General features: G+C 48.8%; 1 non-coding gene across 1 annotated transcript; it reads left to right on the top strand.

Annotated features, from left to right (window-relative positions):
• Nucleotides 1-344: 344 nt before the first annotated feature.
• LOC122911019 lies at nt 345-448 on the top strand. The gene has a single exon (XR_006385361.1). It is a non-coding gene; the product is annotated as a U6 spliceosomal RNA (small nuclear RNA).
• Nucleotides 449-7,629: the final 7,181 nt, after the last annotated feature.

Genomic DNA, 7,629 nt, shown 5'->3' with positions numbered 1-7,629 from the left:
CACTTTGCCCATGGCAAATCAGTGCAGAAGTTGAAGATTCTCATCTACATTCACCAGACTCCAGAGACTATGCTCAGGAGAGCAATGAGAGCCATGAGCTTTTAGTCTTGAGCGGGGTGGGGGGAGTACAGTACTCTCTCTTCTGGAACCTTCTAGGGAGGCCAGAGGAGCCTGGATAGGATTGCAGCTAACTCTGATCTGGCGGATGAGATTTGGGGCTGGGCAGCCTTTCTGTGGTGCCTCTGAAAGGGCTGAGGAGGGAATTAATGAAACAGGTTGCTGGTCCTCGTGGCATAGATTTATCTGGAGTCTGACAACTATGGACAGAAAGTAGAACAGTGAGTGTGCTCACTCTTGGGGCACATATACAAAGATTTGAACAATACAGAAATTAACATGCCCCCTGTGCAAGGGTGACACACAAATTTGTGAAGCATTCCATATAAAAGGGAAAAAAAGACAGTAGAACAGTGAGGAAGCCCAAAGTGTCTGTTTCCCTTTTATTAGAAACAAAATTCCCCAACCAGGAACCTAAGCAAAAAGAGATCTATTTTTGTTTCACTTGGGGGAAAAAATGAAATCCCAGAGGGGTAGTCTGATCTACAATGGCAGCTCATTCATGCTGCAAACCCCAGAGTCCTTCTTGGTTTCCATTCTGCCCTTCTCAAGATGACAGCCGGAGGTTACCAAGAAGGAGAAACTCAAGGGTAAGAACTTGTGACTTCCACCTACATCTCTGGCCACAACAGAGTCCTGGCTACTCCTAACAGCCTCAAATGCTGGGATATATCATTTTGTGAGTCTGTCAAAAGACAAGAGCTTTGTCTCATGATAATCTCATGTTTCTTCATTGCTTTTCAAGTTATGGTAGTAACTGCTACACTTAACTCATTTACAGATATTTGTAGTAAGTTCCAAATGTGGGTCAGGCACAGCACTCACTACCGTGGTCACGGTGGTGAAGTGACAAGGGTCTGTTCACATGCGTCACTTGGGGTGCTCACTATGTGCAAAACTTTTATTTCTTATAGCAGCGCTGGTAAGTTAAGTACTATTATCCCCATCTTGTGGACAAGTAAACAGAGGCTGTGAGGAGTTAATAACCAATTCAAGTGTCCATAATTATGTAACAGAGTCAGAATCTGAACCTATGTTGGTCTCCAAAGATTCGGCTCTTTAATAATTTTTCTACACTAGTGCTTTCCATCCCTGGCACATCCAGTGCCAGCCCTCAGATTCTGATTTAATTCGTTGAAGGAGAAGCCCAGGTATCAGTAAGTTTGTATTATCTTATTTAATCCCCACAACAACTGGAGATGGAAGTGTTTTTCTCTCTATTTAAAATTAGGCAAACTACGATCCAGAGAGGTAGACTCACTTGCCCAAGGTCACACAGCAAGTCCACAGTGGAGCTGGGATGTGTGTCCACAACTCTACCATCTCCAAAGGGCTGTCCTTGGCTACATAAAAAGGTGACTTCCATTAAGTTGTTGAGTACACTGGCCACCCCCTCTGCTCTAGCCAGCCCAGAAGCCTCCCTGGGAATGTGTGTGCCTGAGGCGCAGGGCATCATGTGGAAGCTGGGTGATAATCAGGCCAGGTTATGTCAGGATGTGCGACGGAAGCCCAGCCTGCTGAAGGCAGGGGTGTGTCTGGGCCAGGGTGGGGGCCGGACACGGGGATGCACTTTTTCCCCAGCACAACAAGCTGTGGGCTTCCTCCTCCCTTGCTGAGCCCTGCCTGATATGTCCGGCCCCGAACAGGTCACTAACCAGGGAATGGAGGGCTGGCAGGCAGGCAGGGGCCCAGGGCCAATCCCCAGAGGAAGTCACATGGCAGGGGTCACAGGACTGACCCAGGAATGGTGAAGGGAGGGAGATATTTCAAGCTTGAGAGGAAGGGCCCTGCCCACGAATGAATTACCCGGGACAGATTATCCTGAGGAAGACCTTGGGGTGGAATTGTGATAAGCACCAACCTCCCAAGGTGACCAGGAGCCTGCAGTCAGCTGGCCAGTGATCAGCCAGGCCACATGGGACGGGAGCACTCAGATGTATCTAAGAAGCCCATGATGCATTGTCGAAGTGAATTCTCAGAGACCTTACACATAAGAATGAGCATCTCCACTTTTCAGGATGAGAAAACGAAGTTCTGGAGCTAAGTCACTCACTCAAGGTCACATGGCTGAGGTGGGGTTTGAAATGGGAGCCTGGCTTTCTCTTGTGGCCCCCTGGCTTCCCCAAAGCAGGAAGCTGAGATCACAATAGCCCTCCCTCTCCACTTGCTCCCTGTGAGGACCCACAGTTTCACAGACAAAATACCAGGTTTTACCCATAATGGCAAGCCTGGCCTCAGGTCTCATGCTTGCTTCTGGATGAGGCACTAGACTCATCCAAACTCCTCAAGGTATGAATGGGAACGATGGATCTCAGAGAGGGCAAAGGACTTACCCAGAATTCCAGGGTAAGACAGAGGCCCACCTGATTCCTGCCTCCTAGCCCATGGGTCTGTGCACTGCACTAGTATTTGGATCCTCAACAGCTTCCGCTCCAATGAAGCCAGACATGGCTGGTATCCAGGGAGCTGCTTAGAAGCAGAAAAGTGACTCCCACCACTGCCAGGAAGTCCTGCTTGATCTGGAGGGGACCTGGGAATCTGTATTTGTAACCAAGTCATTCTGATAGACTAAGAAGTTTGAGAAACACTGGCATAGATGATCTTTAAGATTCCTTCTGGTCCTGAAGGCTGGGTTCCAGTATATGTCATTACCATTAACATCCACCATCATCATCATCAAATACCAACATATGTTGAGTGTGTAATATATATGAGACACTCTTCTAGATGCTTTACATATACGATTGTGTGTAACTCAGAGGTAGCATTATTATCATCCCCATTTTACAGAGGAGGAAACTGAGGCTGAGGGAGGTTAATCATTTTCCTAAGATAGCACAGCCAATGGCTGAGCCAAGACTCAAGGCTGGATCTGCTCCTCCGGTGGCCTCAGCAGCCTTTTTTATGTGACTTTTTCCCAAGCTGGCCATGTTTTGGGGCCCTCTAGTACCTGCTTTGGGGTTCAGTCTCCCCATTTATGGGAAGGACAGTCTCCTTGCACCCTTCACGCCCTGCCCCAAATTTGCAAACAGCCCTTTGTGTTTGCTGCCCAGCCGGGCAGTTAACAGGGCTTTGGCAGCAAGAGGAGTGAGATGCTGCTTTTCCAGTCCTGCTGCCCATGTTCCAACTCCTCCCAGTCAGGATGCTTTGGCCCTAATCATCCTGGCCCTGCTGTGTTGCACACTGAATCTGGAGTAAGCAGAAACTCATGCATAGCAGTGGGAGGACTGGGATGGAGATGAAACCAGTGGAGAGCATCCCCACCTGTTGTTGGCAGGGGTGGGGAGATGCAGGGGGAAGACAGATAGGGAACTGATAGTTAATTTTTATGAAGCACTCACTGTGGGCCAGACAGCTTGTTGCCAGACAAGCATCTGAACCTCTCAACACCTCAGTTTTGTCTTCTGGAAAATGAGGTGGTTATGAGGAGTCAGTGAGACCCATTCTATGACTTGGTTATCCAACTCTCATCCACTGAGGGCTGATTGTGTGGCAGCTGTCGTTCTAGGAAATGCAGCAGCAAGGCGACAAGTATCCGTCCCTCACAGGGCTAACAGCGCAGCCGGGAAAACAGGCTTATAAAAATAAGTCAAAAAAAACCACATCATGTAAAGTGGGACCAAGTAGCAATAAATGTGAGGAAGTAAAAGAAAGCCAGGGTAAGGTGTATGTAGAGTGCTGTGAAGGGACAGGATGGATGGTCAGGGATTGCTTGAATGAAGTAAGGAAGCATTGATAAAACTACCTTGGAGGAGTGTTTCCAGGGAGAAAAGAGATAAAGAGTCCATCTGGGAGCACACAGTAGGTGCTCAATAAATGCTGAATGCCATCATAGTTCAGAAGGAGGGACCATTTCCTTACTTCACTGGGTGGGAGGTCTCCATGTTGCTGCTGCTTCCTAGCTGTAGAAGGCTAGGGAACCTGCAGTCTCCCCCTTCTCATCCCACTTGCCTCCACCCCACGACAGAGGGCCTGGAGGTCAACAGCACCAAACAGGATGGGGAGGAAAAGCTTCTGTGGAAAGGCTGCACAACACCAACCAGCCTGACACATAGTAGGAGATTTCCTGAGTGGAGACTGTGGTGCCAGTCACACAGAGGCTTGACACTGTTCAGCCACAAGATAAGAGAGGCTCCCTCTCTTGTGAAAACCTCCACAGGATTGGGTCACTGCTCTGCTCAGATACAGGGGATATTAGCGGCTTCCCACACTTACAGAATGAAGTCTACAGGCTCTCAATTCCTCTCTCAATTCCTGATCAGCTTTAGCAGCCTTCTTTCCAGCTCCTCCCCATCTCCTCCCAACTCGTGACTCTCTACAGGCTGGATACCCTGAGTCCTGTGAACATCACCTGAGCATGACATCTGTGAACCCTCTTCTGGAAGTTCTCATGTGAGGTCAGGGAACCCAACCAGCACAAGTTGTATCAAGGTGATACAGTGAGCTGGCTTCTGTGACAGGAGCCAGCATGGGGACCCATGGAGATTAATATCCTTTGTGAGTCATCTTCCAGGGATGGCTTCTGGAGGAGGGTAACTGCATCTCAACGTGTGTTTTTTGTCATGCAGTTCTCAGTGGAGAGGTCTTTTCTGGCCACACTGGCTGAGGGACCCCGCCAAGCAACTCTCTTTCATGTTCCTTATGAAGACTGCCCTGTGATGGTGACTGGCCCCTGACCTCTTGGAGATCCCCCTTCAGCATGAGGAGGCAGACAAGAAGGAGACAGGGCACAGGAAGAAAAGCAGGGTCCCCGCAGTAGCCAGTGCTGTAAAGGGAATAGATGGGGGAAGGGAGAGAAGGTGGCTGGAGGTGAGTGGCCTAGACCGAGTGGACTGGGAAGGTGTCTCAGAGGGGTGACATTTCAGGGACTTTCTCAAAGCCACACAGGGTCGTGACAAAGTGGAGAGGAGAACCTCATTCTCTTGGCTTCCTTAGAAGAGCTTCTGCTTCATGTCCCATGGTCCCAGAGCTCCCCTCTGCTGAAAAACCCACACTTTTCCAACAGCTTTCCCCAGACACCCATCACCAGGGACCTGGCTCATGGGAATTCTGCTCCTCCCAGTCACTCCCAGCAGCTCTAAATACTTGAGTTATAGAAACTTTCTCTCTGGCTTGTGTTGCTACAGTTTTCTTATAAACACAAATGAAGAAACAAAAGAAGCTAATACACATGGGGATTCTATGACCCGAACCCCATGAATCCGACAACAAAGGCTGTCTTTAACACCGACATCCTATCCTGATTGGTGGTGGCACCAAGTGGTGCCTGGGATCCTTCCATTAATTTAATGCTATAGTAGCGTACACAGCATTGTAAACACCTTACATGGGGCATTTCAAACCTCACAACAACCCTAAGAGATAGAAGCTGTTATAATCCCCAGTTACAGATGAGGGAACTGAAGCAAAGAGAATTTAAGTAACTTTCCCAAGATCACAGAGATAACAGAACGAAGCCAGAATTTGAACCATCCTAGAGCCTTCATTTACAACAGGGTCTTGTAACAGTGCTCAGGCATATCCCTAACAATGTTAACAAAGCCTCTCCTTCTGTATCCAGCAGGGGGAGCCAAAGGCCAGGGTCCTCGGCACCCCTGCTCAGGCATGCTTGGCAGGATGGCTGCACCTGCTAAAGAGACACCCTTCTCCCTTGATCCAGGCAGAAAGAGACAAATGGTGAGAAAGCCTCTTGCTTAGCATAGCTCTGTTAAAGAAGAGCTTTCTGCAATAGATCCCACTGAGTCATGAAGCAGTTAGCTAGCTGGTTCAGTGTCTTGCAATGAATCAGACACAGCTCCTGCTGGTGGAGCTCTCAGTCAAGTGGTTTTCAGCCCTGAAGCCCAACAACTCTTAAAAAAAAAAAAAAAAACTGACCTGGGACACCTGGGTGGCTCAGTTGGTTAAGCGGCTGCCTTCGGCTCAGGTCATGATCCCAGCGTCCTGGGATTGAGTCCCACATCAGGCTCCTTGCTCAGCAGGAAGCTTGCTTCTCCCTCTGCCTCTGCCTGCCACTCTGTCTGCCTGTGCTCTCTCTCTATGACAAATAAAATAAAATAAAATAAAAACTGACCTGGATTTTGCAGCTATTAAGTGGCAGAGTTGGTATTCAGACCCAAGCCTTTTTGACCCCAAGGTCTATGCTCTTTTTATCAAGCCATAGTTGCCCTCGGTCAATGCTGGCTGCTGGGGATACAGAGAGGCAGGAGAGAGGGTCCTGTCTGCAGGGATCTTAAGTTCTAATGGGAAAGGGAGGCACGTGAGCTCAGATATCCTTCCAGGATATAATGCATTATGATGTTCTCTCCTCAAAGGAGGGAGTCATGTCCGCTGTGTTTACTGCTGGATCCCAAATCCAGCACACTTTAATCTTCAGTGAATGTTTGATGGATGGATGGATGGGTGAATGAAAGAGGAAGTGCCTTGGACAGAGGCAAGGTTAATCAGGGAAGGCTTTTCAGATGAGTTCCCATTTGGGAGGACCTTGAAGGATGAGAGGCATTGGCCAGGTAAAAATGAGGGGAAAGGCATCCCAGACATATGAAAAGGAATAGCAGGATGTAGTAAGAGCCCCAGGTTTGTTTGTTTTTTATTTGCACTCACAGTACGCACACACAGTTGGAGACTTATTATATACAATATCCTGTTATTTTCTAGTTTATTTTCATTTTGCAAATATTAGTGGAAGCTCACTAATTTTTCATGATACGGGTACAGGGGATTTGGACAAAGTGGAGGTTGGAAAGCCAGACCATAAAGATCTCTGGATTCTTGAGTTGATGAGTTTGGACCCTTTTCAGTCCTTGCTTCCCCTCTGAGGTCTGACCCTGCAAACTCTTTTCTCCTTCTCTAGCTCTTCGAGAAATTTCCTGCCCACTCTACCTTCTTCCTCCCCAGTTGGTCTTTTCAGTCATGCTGAGCTGGGGCTCTATGCTGGCTGTCCCCACTCAGCCTTCTCTACCTCTCCAACATCTCACCCAGGCCTTGCGGAGACCGTCACTCTCGAAAGCCCACACCCGCCTGCCTAAGAGCCTGGCACATTTATCAGTGGCCCTTTCAGTGACCACAGACACATTAGCCTCAGACCTGCTTCTCCCTGTCTCATTTCTGTGTTGCCCTCACTAGCCACAGTGCCTCCAGGACGGAGTCTTGTTCTTGGGGATGTCATGCTGTCTTTTCTTTCAAACCAGATCACCCATCCATCCACTTTTCTCCTTGCCACCCAGCACCACCCTTGTGTGCACTGGCCTTCCTGCTCCACCTGTCTGTCGACAACCCCTGCCTCCGCGTGTTGCCCCTTCTCTCAATTCCCCGTAAAAGCTGCCATGAGCCTTCTGAAGCATGAATCTGATTGTGTGACACCCTTCTTCCCTTTATGATAAAGCCCAAACTCATTAATATGCCCTGTGTCCCCAGACTCCCAGTTGGGTCTTATCTCCGCAGCCCTCCCTAACCCTATTCCCTCTGATGCTCCATTCACCAGGCTCCTCAGACTTTCAGAGGCCCTGCTTCCTC

This window comes from Neovison vison, chromosome 6 (assembly GCF_020171115.1).
Source record: "Neovison vison isolate M4711 chromosome 6, ASM_NN_V1, whole genome shotgun sequence".
Taxonomy (NCBI): Eukaryota; Metazoa; Chordata; class Mammalia; order Carnivora; family Mustelidae; genus Neogale; species Neogale vison.
Note: the sequence above shows the minus strand (reverse complement) of the source record. Positions and strands in the feature narration are given on the sequence as shown.